The sequence below is a fragment of the Stigmatopora nigra genome, unplaced genomic scaffold (genome assembly GCF_051989575.1).
Source record: "Stigmatopora nigra isolate UIUO_SnigA unplaced genomic scaffold, RoL_Snig_1.1 HiC_scaffold_27, whole genome shotgun sequence".
Lineage (NCBI taxonomy): Eukaryota > Metazoa > Chordata > Actinopteri > Syngnathiformes > Syngnathidae > Stigmatopora > Stigmatopora nigra.
Window position 1 is genome coordinate 1871750 of NW_027551606.1, and position 11544 is coordinate 1883293.

Here is an 11544-nt window from a genome sequence, read left to right on the forward strand (position 1 = left end):
TTCAGCTGGGATAAGCTCCAGTTCCCCCGTGACTCTAGTGATAATAAAGTGGTGCAGAAAATGAATAAATGCACATAGTAAAGGCACTTTGTCTCAATGGGCGGAAGCATGACATATGCTATCGTATGTTATGTTATCCTATGTTATGCTATCATATGTTTTGCTAACGTCTGTTTTGAAAAGAAAGGCTTCAGGAGCAAAACCAAGTTTGATTGTGATTTAGTTAGGAAATCTGTACTCAGGTTAATAGGAAATAAAGTATTCAAACGACTACAAAACCTTCAAACTCATCATCTTTTGTTTTCTGATAGAAAGAGTTCGGCCAAGGGGGCGAGTTCGCCATCCATCACGGTATGCTCCATCTCACTGTCAGAGTCAGGGTTGTCGCCGCAGTATTCTGTGTATGTGATGCCGGCTTTTGTGAAAGCTCAAACTACAGTGCTGGCCAACACGTGACACATTCACAAATTGTTGCGTAACTTGCCCAACACTTCCTCAGTCTTTGTGTTACTATGTATACCATCGGACGTCCATCGCTCCCAAGCCGTTCGGGCTAGATACACGTGTCAGCAAACTTTTTGCTGCGGTAGGAGCAAAAGGCCGTCATATTTTCCTTGTCGTCTGCTAAAAGATGCTGTACCACTGTAGTTCTTGCGCTGATGGATAGATGGCTCTGTTTCATGAAGTGAAAGCACCAAGATGCACTTCCATGAAAAAATTCATTTTTCATTTCATCGGCAAGCTTATTTGCCTTTAGTCGAATGGTGACTGTAGAGACGCTTCTCCCTGCTGCTCTTTTGACTTTGATACAGTGCTTGAAGACGTCTTCCAACTTGGGCTACCTGGGCTTTACTCCGTAGAAACTCAGCGTTGTCTGTTTGACTTGTTTGACCGGACGTTTGGTCGACGGACACTTGGCCAACGGGCAATTCAAGTCACAGATGTGACCTCTGTCCTTGGTGCTGACTGACCAGTAAAACAATGATTTAGGGAAGCAATAATTTGGTCTATTTCCTATGTAATGCTGATTAATGAATGTTGTTTAATGTTGGCTTTTCTCCAGTTAACGTAGTGTCCTATTCAAACAACAATAAATGAACAAACCAATGGTGATAAACACATGGCCTTCATGTAGATTCACCTTTGGTCAGTTTGTTGTGCTGTCCATTGAATAATCTGCCAGTATTGAATAGACAAAATTCCACAGAAAAGCTTAGACAAGTCAGTGTGTGAGGTTAACTCATATTCTGCCATTGACGGCAATAGGCGTCCAATCCATTTTCATTGTGTGATTGGCAGTTAAAGAGCCCATTCATTAACTGCGCTTGTCAACAGTACATTTCAATCAGAGGTTCCAATTTAAATGGATTGGTCGTCTGGCATCTGCATTTGAACTGCGCTTGAGTTTGAGTTAGATTTATTGGATAAAGGGACTATACAAATCAATGAACATATACAGTTGAACCTGCTCGTCATACAACATTCTTGTCTTATGACGAAAATTTCGATCGAATAATTCGACTGAGATACGATCAAAATTTTGTGATGCGACCAAGTCCGGTGGCCGTGGCACTATCTTTTTTGCATCTCTTTCGTGTATAAAATGTTTCTACGACCACTGGGCGGACTTTGCATTTCCCCACCCGCCCGCTTTTCCCCCCACGTTGGTTACATGTATATATCAGGTAAACAATATTACTATGGATTGGCAGAGTTTTGCAAAGAAAAGGCGACCGTTGACAATGGACATGAAACGCGAAATAATTGAAAAATATGATCATGGGGTACGTGTTACTGAGCTCGCTAGGAAATACGAGAGGAATACGTCAACCATTTCCACCATCCTTAGGAAGAAGAATGCATCAAGACATTTGCCTTGATTATAACCAAGGAAAATTACATCCCCCAAGCAAGATTTCAACTGCGATGAAACTGGTCTTTTTGGAAAAAGATGCCCAGGCGGACATTCATCGTGGCAGAGGAGAAGGCATTACCGGGACACAAACCCATGAAGGACCGCTTAACGCTAGCCTTGTTTGCTAATGCGAGTGGTGAGTGTAAAATTAAGCCACTACTAGTGTACAATGCGGAGAACCTGCGTGCCTTCAAGAGACACAACATCAAGAAGGAAAAACAACCAGTGATGTGGCGCGCTAATTCCAAAGCTTGGATTACGCGTATTGTGATGATATTTGTGTGCGTCATTATTGAAATATTTTGAAGACAAGGCAAAATCAAACAACTCTTGATGCGTTCGTTTTGAAGACTCCGGCAAAACGTCCGGGTGCGGTCAACCCGTAGAACTAAGGTAAAAAAAAGATTAAAACAAAATTTGAATTCAGTTTTGAGTGAAGTTGCATTAAAAGTTGAGTGTCGGTATATAGTTATGCAAGTCAATTTAAATGTGTTTGTTCGTTTACGAGTGGGTTATTTCTGTGGATAAAATCCCCCCGAACAGCCCCCACCTCTGCCTACGTGTGTCATTGACTCTCCCCTCCGCGAAATGCGTCAACTTTTACCTCTATTAAACACATTTTATTACTATTAAACCACTCATTATGTCTTACTTTGTCAATGTATATGACGAATTAGAAGAAATAAAACCTTTTTTGCAAATCTAATATCCTGTTTTTGGTGTTTTTTCAGAGGGTTGGACAAATTAATTTGTTTTCAATTCATTTCAATGGGAAACGTCCGCTCAAGTTACGAAAAGCTTGTCATATGATCACAGTCTCGGAACGGATTCCGATCGTAAATCGAGGTACCACTGTACATGTAAATATGTCGGATTATAGCCACAGGTTAATTCCGTTTCTGAAATGAATTGGCCACCCCTGCTATAATATTAAACGTAATTTTAAAGTATATTCTTTGACCACAAAATTTTGAGACCGAGCGACTCCGGCGACAATCCGTTCCATGAAATGTCCGGCGGCGAAACCGGCGACGAACTGGCCGTCGATGAAACGTCCGTTCAACGAAACGTCTGTTCGACATTATGTCCAGGTAAAATGATTTTCCAATTCCACCATTTGTGAACCACAGTGTAAGGACTATGTTAGGTCTGATAATACAACTTCAGGAGCAGGCTGAGAAAGAGTGAGATCAATTTAAATAGGAAATAGGTTTATTACCAGACTGCAAAGTGGACAGTGAGAGCTCTTACAGTGCAGTCCTGTTCAACGCGATGTTCCTGCAACTTTAGTCGAATGACCAGTGAGTGTGTCTTAAATACAGGCAAAACTGACAGTTGCCACTAGGACTTTGGACAGATACGTTTCAGTCATTTGCAGGGCAAAAAGTAATTGATCAGTGTCGGACAGTTGAGTATTTGTGCTGACATGTCAACCCAATCACAAGACTAGGATTGATTATTCAGTCAGACAGTTGGGTGTTTATGCTGACATGTCAGCCATAAGGATGACTACGATGCTGTTATACTCACAAAAACTAATACACTATGAACAAGCAATTGCAAAGAGACTTTGTCTTATCTTACAGATTATTAGTTCTACATTATTATATATTTGATGGCAATGAAGAATGCTTTACTTAACTATTAAACTTTGCTCATTAGGATTATTATCTCATCTAATTTTCTCAACCACTTTATCCTTACTTGAGCTGGAGCTGGAGCCTATGTCAGCTGACTTCGGGCCAGCATTGGGGGACACCCTAACTCAGTAGCCATCTGATCACATGGCACAAGGGGACGAACAACCATGCACACTCACATCCATACCTAGGGGCAATATATCCATGCATTTTTTTGGATTGTGGGAGGATATCAGAGTACCCTGAGGAAACCCACGCAGGCTAAACTGAGAACATAGAAACTCCACACAGATGGACATAATCTGGATTTAAACCCATGACCCCAGAGCTGTGAGGCCTACGCGCTAACCACTTGCGACACCTGGCCACCTATTAGGATTATTAGGTTTGAAATACTATATATTTCCTTGCAACGATTAATATGCTTTGCTTTACTATTAAACTTAGTTTCATATTATTACATGGTTGCTTGCAACAAAATAAATGCTTCACTCCTGAGAACCTTAGTTAGACTAAGCAATAAAATTCCTTGGACTGCTTGGAGTGGACTAAAAACAAAGAAGATTCAAAACACCTTGAGCTTCACATGACTTTCAGACCTTCATTTGTTTTGACAATATTGACATCTCACTTCTGTTTCCTACTGTTAGGGTTATTAGTCTTACATTATTATATATTTGCTCGTAATGAAGAAAGTTCTTCGCTTACTACATCTAAAATGCTTTGCTCCTTAATTAGTGTTGGGTTTATTGTGTAATACTATTATATATATGTATGTGTGCATTTAATCATTTTTGTATGAAAGCTTCTTCAAATTGTCGGAAGAGAACTCGGGGTCGTACCAAGTCATCTAGTCCTCATGCCAAGGACTGTTGAACTGACATCTCACCCAGTCCCGGGCTCCGAGGACTGTTGATCTGGGTTTGCAGCGAAGAGCCGTCGAGGTCTCTTGATACCAGCAGATGGATATCAATCACTTCCAGGAACACTCGCATAGTGTTCCTACATCGTGACGCCCTTTTCGCTTCTTTATGGAATTGTTATGCCGAATGAAGGTTTGATTGTTTAAATTCAAATGAGGTTTGTTTTTAGTTTCCTCTTTTTATTATAACTAAATACCTTAATTGTTATTAAAATTGCAGATGTTGTTTTTGCTCATGCTGTTGGATTAATCAATAACCTGGTAATTGTTTTGATTCATGGATTTACAGCCGTACGAGAAATTACTGTTCGGGAGGATATTTTGGTGACCGAGAGGAAGTCTTGATGTTTCTTCCCTTATAAGCTTGTTTTTCAAGATGCCAATTTAATCAAATGTCAATAATTGAATTAGATGTCTGCCTGCAGTGTTTGTTAATTATATTAAAGGTGTAATTATTAATGAACCTATCAGTTGGTCCTTTGAGCCGGATGTTAATACGCCTAAGCGGCAACCCAGGCGCCACTGTCCGATGTCTGGATTAAGACTGTGCGCACGGCGTCTTCAACACCCTTTGCGGGCTGGATTTTTGGTGGGGGTGCCTGGATTCTCGACGGTTGAAGACAAATCCTGCTGGAGGGAGACATCTGGGGGCCATCTCTGGTAAGTCCACATAAATGTCTGCATGTTGTGACGGAGGCTCCAAATGCACGAAAGGGGCATTTTATGTGAAGGTCCATTTTGAGAAATGAGACTAGCGTCCTGGGGACGGCGAATTTTTGGAAAACCCTGTTGATACTAGTCTCTTGCAGGTACGTTTGTTGGAAAGTGTCTTGTGCTGTGGGGAGGCACGCATATAATAGCAACGTTGTATGGTCTGTGTGAGTTTTGGAGTAAGGAGAAAATAAAGATAAGCCTAGGAAAAACAATCGAAAGGTAGGAAAAAGAAAAAAGTTAACTGTGTGAGGCACACAAATTCACTACAAAAAAGTAAAACATGGGGAACACGTGTTGATGAAGCGATGATGATCCAAAAATGCGTCTGCCGTGTAAGGATTGGAAATTTGTGGAAAGACAAAGCGCTTTAAGAATTAAACATCTAAACTTATGGATAAATAAATATGGGTGTGCTGGCCAACTTGATTTGCATAAAATTTTAGATCTGCAGGATAAAATATGCGCGAAGCATAAAGGGGACCTTAAGAAAAATGGAGCAAGAGGGATATCATGATACCTATTATTGGTTTTTAATGGCAAAAAAACATTGTGATGGAAATGCCAAAACATGTTGATAACGGTGGAAGTATATGACGTCTGTTTTAACTCAGGATTTCGGAGGGAAATTGAGGCCTGTTGCATATTTTTCAACCAGATTCGATAAGGTGGCCTGCGCGCTTCCTCACTGTGTTCGTGTGGTTGTGGCAGCTTCCATGGCAGTAGAGAGCAGCACCACAATAGTGCTCTTTCATTCTTTAACCCTTAGGGTCCCACATACAGTGGCTGCATTGTTGTTAGAGACTAACATGATTTTTTTGTCTCCAGCAAGACATTTGTCTTGCATAGCCATTTTGCTATCGCAACCGCATCACACACTCGAGAGGTGCGTTAAAGTTAATCCAGCTACCTTGTTGCCAATTCCTGGGGAGGGGAACTGGCATGATTGCCAAGCATTAGCTGAAGAGGCTACGAGGTGTAGGAAGAATTTGAAAGACCAACCTCCTATTTTTGGATGGTTCTGCTAGAAAAGATGAAATGGGGAAAACTCGGACAGGGTATGCGGTTGTGACCGCAACTAAAGTTTTAAAGGTGGAACCATTGCTGTCGAATTACTCAGCACAGGTGGCGGAGTAATTGCATTGACGGAAGCATGCATCTTGATGACCAATGGGAATGTTACGATTTATACAGACGGTCAATATGCGTACTCGTCGTGCCACGTCTTTGCTATTTATTGGGTAAATAGGGGTATCGTATCTTTTACGGGTAAAACAGTGACTCCTGCCAAATTGTTGCAACAGCTAATGGCTGCGGTTCAGCTTCCAAAACGAATCGCTGTTTTATAAGTGTGTGGCACACACTTCAAAAAAAGGATCGGGTTTCCCTGGGGAATGCCTTTGCTGATGAGACAGCGACGAAAGCTGCAGGAAAACCCTTTATTGGGATGACTGACTCTGTATATGACAAAAATATCTTATCGGAGGACATTTTAGCAAAGATGCAGTTACTGAGTCCACAATCAGAATTCAAAAAAATTGATTGACAATGGGGCGAAATTGGAAAATGGGGTTTATACGTGTATTGGGGCAGCCCATTTTACCAAAAAACTTGTTTAGGTGGGCTGCTCTTTTGAATCATGGGAAGTCAAATGACTCAACAGGGGGGTGGTGGCCTTAGTACAACGGCACTACAAAACGTACGGTTTTAATCTCTATGCAAAACATTTTTGTAGAGCATGTTTAACTTGTGCTCGGCATAATCCCCGAGGGGCTGTACGGCCAAAATGCGGGCAATTCCCAAAAGCTACATATCCATTTCAAAAGATACATATGGATTATATGGAATCACAGAAACCGTCTATAGTGATAATGGCACACATTTTTTAGAATAATTGAAGGAATTGGCACTAGGTTCCATATTTCAATGCGAAATCATTGCGCCTTCCATCCACAATCAGCTGGCCTTGTTGAACGAATGAATGGAACTATAAAGAATAGACTAAAAATGTGTGGAAGAAACAAAAAGGTCATGGACAGAATGTATTGATTTAGTAAAATTGTATATTAACATCACAACTACAAATGGATTAACCCCATATGAAGTCCTGTTAGGTAGACCTTACAAATTGCCATTATTCACTACACAATGGGAATTGCATGATGAGGTAAATCGAGCAGACTACTTGAGGAAATCTTCAGAAAATGCACCAAACTTAAGTTACCAGAGGGAGATTTTGTTGGGTCTGAAGTTACAGATTCCCATACTTACCAACCGTGCACAAAGGAAAAACGAGGCATGAGACTGTTATATTTTAAAGCGACCGCCGGCTGGGAAAGGTCGGAGGCGCGAGTCCGTGACTCGCGTTCGGCTCCGCGGAACTCTCTCTTTTTCCAAGTCGCAAGTCGCCCTATTATTAAGTTTCAGCATTGATGTCATGAAAAAGGTACAACAGTCACTGAGACGTGTTAAAGACATCGATTATGATTATTGACAGGTTGTTCTTTGTCATAGAGAATTTGTCTGTCACGAATCCTTGCACATAATCTTTCAATCCGTGTCACGGTTAAATGTCATAGGGACCTTCAATCCATATTACAATCATCAGTGTCACCACCATCATAGGTGTCACTAAGTGTCACTGTTCGGCTGCAAATTTGTCGTAGAGCCAATAGGGAATATGTATGTCCTTTGAAATGCACATGTTATTGTTTTACGCAACTTCACAGATTTTGTTCCTCAACAGGAAACGGACGGAGCGACGGTGAGTCCTGGAGACTGGGTGCTGATACGCAGCACAAAAAAGAAGCGGAGCGATGCGAAGTGGGAGGGTCCATACCAAGTGTTGCTAACCACCCCAACCACTATCAAGATATCTGAGAGAGCAACCTGGATCCACCTTTCACACAGTAAGAAGGTTATCTCAATTAAAACTTTTCAAGAGGAAAGTTCCCTGAACAAAGACAAAAAGTCAAGTTAAAAACAAAAACAGTCATTGCCCTAGGGCAATGAGATTAATATTTGTGATTCTATTCCTATCCACAGTAGAGCCCTACTGTGGATAGGAATAGAAGCTAGAGAAAAAGGCGGAGGCGTTTCAATTGAGGATACACCTTCTTACAAAAGGGTAAAACGGGAAGCTGTCCCTGGGCAAAAATTGTACGACATGAAATCACCCACCAAATCAAATTTGCAAACATGTTTTCAAGATGTTGTTCCAAGAGAAAACACATACAATATTTTGCCTTCCAGGCAATAAATCTGCAGAAATCTCCCTTTTCTGGGAAAAAAATGACTTTACAAATATGGATATCCGAAACAAGATACAAGGGATCATCGTATGGTGGAGGGGATGAGTGGTATATAACAGCCCTGTACGAGGATTGGGGAAGCCTTGTCGCAGAAACTGGTCCAAATTGGAAAGCTTGGAGTACCACATCAGTCGGCAGAAATAAAAATGCCTATGGAGCTCGGGGGAGGAAATTCTGGGAGGGAAACACCCGGATCCGCTGAAATAAAATTGAAAGGAGATATGACCAGGGATGATGAATTCATTACTGCGACAGGGATATCCCAAACGGTGAATAATTGGTTGCTGTTAATGGGAAATGAAGCTCGGACTATAAATCAAACTTGCATAACATGTATGGGGCCCCGGGCTCTCTTACGAGTAGTACCCGCGCAAATTACCCTTGATTGTATAATGGAGATAATAATGAAAGAAGATGTAAGTCCCAATTGTGAGAAATGGAACAAGGTATACTGATAGATTCACCAATAAGTACTCCCAGGTTCAACTTTCAATAATGGAGGCATCTGAGATCATATCCTTTTATTCTTGCAAGAAGAGAATCCATCCACACGCGCCTCTGTTCAGATGATTCTGAAGACCCCGGTATCTCCTTTGCTAATATATTCGTCAGAGTTAAGCAACATGCATAACTGAAGTCTAAACAGTATTTAGTGTTTCATAACAAATTGTCCCAGTTCTCAAAACTATTGTCGGTCTGTCGAATCTCCCCGAGAGAGTGTTGTTGCGGACCATCTTGAGGAGCCACGTTTCCCAAAACAAGTCCACAGATCCCAAGAGCTTGTTGAACCATAGTCTCGAGAAGTCCTGGTGTGAAGGAGAAGGGACCTCCAAAGGTGTTTTGGTTAACTTTGGAGCGAGCATTTCTTTTGCAAGAGATGTATTAAAACTCCATTGTATCAATGTCACGTTTATAATAACGATGAATCTAACATTCCTAATAAGCAAAGCGTTCTTCATTGCAAGCACATATATAGTATTGGTAACTCGTTAATATATGTAATGTTTAATATCCAAAATAAGCAAAGCGGTCTTCATTGTAAGCACATATATATTATTGATAACTCTAACATTCCTAATAAGCAAAGCGTTAATATATGTAATGTTTAATATCATTGCAAGCACATATGTGGTATTGATAAATCTAACATTCCTAATAAGCAAAGCGTTAATATATGTAATGTTTAATATCATTTCAAGCACATATATAATATTGATAACTCTAACATATACCCTGTTACAAAAGAAGCAAAAGACAAAACTACTTTTTCTCTAATCATTTTACCTGCTTAAACCTTACAGGGCATGGTCGGAAGCTTCGGGTGATAAATGAGACGTAGTGTGCCGGCGTTCTAAAACAAACTGCACCCCTAATATCACGGTCTGACCTATGGTGGTTGTGTGGTGGAGATAAATTATACAACTCCTGCCGAAACGCGGCAGGACTGTGCTTTGGTCACACTGCTCTTACCAGTGTATGTTTTTCCATCTACAATGGAGGAGATACAATTGGCGGCTCAGAATTCGGAGGTGCTGAAGGGTCTACCCTCCCGACATCGTCGAGAGGCATGGAGGGAAGGAGAGCCAACATACATTGATGTGATTGGCATCCCCCGGGGCGACCAGATGAGTATGAGCTGGCTAATCAGATTGCAGCAGGATGGGAGTCTATTTTTCTTCTAATCACCCCAAACAAAAATTTGGATAGGATAAATTACCTGCATTTCAATGTCCAAAAACTTGGAAATTATACTGAACAGGGATTTGTGGCCATAAAGGAGCAACTGGCAGCTACCAGTCTGATGGCATTCCAGGATCGCATAGCGGTGGATATGATCCTTGCTGAAACAGGGGGCATGTGTGCAATGTTTGGAAAACAATGTTGCACCTTAATACCGAACAACACGTCACCCAGTGGATCTCTCACCAGGGCCATTAGTGGCCTGCAGACCCTAAACCGCAATATGAAAAAGCATTCTGGAGTAGAATTATCCGCTTGGACAGACTGGTGGGATAAGACCTTTGGAAAATATAAGGATTTGTCCATATCTGTTGTGTTTTCTGTAGCCATATTTTCTACTACCTTGACATTGTGTGGGTGTTGTCTTATCCCCTTTTTGCGCACCATGCTAAGCTGACTTATAACTACTGCAATTGCCCCTACAAATTCTAAATTACACAAATTATATCCTCTGCTTATGAAACGTACCGGGGATAGCAGTGAAGTCCAGGAGTATTGTAATTGCGAGGACGACTTGTACGAAAATGATTATGTCCTTTCTTTTTCAGACCAGCCATGCGAGTAAGGAGTAGGCGGGTAAAATTGCAGTCACCTGATATTTCCTTTTGTAATTGCTATAAAATAATTAATAACATACATATTATAAAAACGGCGGAATGTTGGGTTTATTCTGTAATACTATTAAAAATATGTGTGCATTTAATCATTTTTGTATGAAAGCTTCTTCAAATTGTCTGAAGAGAACTCGGGGTCGTAACCAGTCACCTAGTCCTCGTGCCAAGGACTGTTTCTGACATCTCACCCAGTCCCGGGCTCCAGGGACTGTTGATCTGGGTTTGCAGCAAAGAGCCGTCAAGGACTCTTGATACCAGCAGATGGATATCAATCACCTCCAGGAACACTCGCATAGTGTTGCTACATCATGACGGCCTTCTGGCTTCTTTATGGAATTTTTATGCCGAATGAAGGCTCGATAGTTTTAATTCAATTGAAGTTTGTTTTTAGTTTCCTCTTTTTATTATTATTAAATACCTTAATTCTTATCATAATTGCAGATGTTGTTTTTGCTTATGCTGTTGGATTAGTCAATAACCTTGTAATTGTTTTGATATCTGGCTATAGTTAATAATGAAAATAGTTAATAATGAAAATAGTTAATAATGAAAATAGTTAATAATGAAAATAGTTAATATTGAAATTAGTTCATAATGGAAATAGTTCATAATGAAAATAGTTCATAATGAAAATAGTTCATAATGAAAATAGTTCATAATGAAAATAGTTCATAATGAAAATAGTTCATAA

The 11544-nt window shown here is 40.6% G+C and overlaps 1 long non-coding RNA gene across 1 annotated transcript; it reads left to right on the plus strand.

Moving 5' to 3' along the window:
* Window positions 1-1569: 1569 nt before the first annotated feature.
* Window positions 1570-11188, plus strand: LOC144192865 (uncharacterized). The gene is made up of 3 exons (XR_013325472.1): window positions 1570-3006; window positions 4361-5137; window positions 7935-11188. It is a non-coding gene; the product is annotated as an uncharacterized LOC144192865 (long non-coding RNA).
* Window positions 11189-11544: the final 356 nt, after the last annotated feature.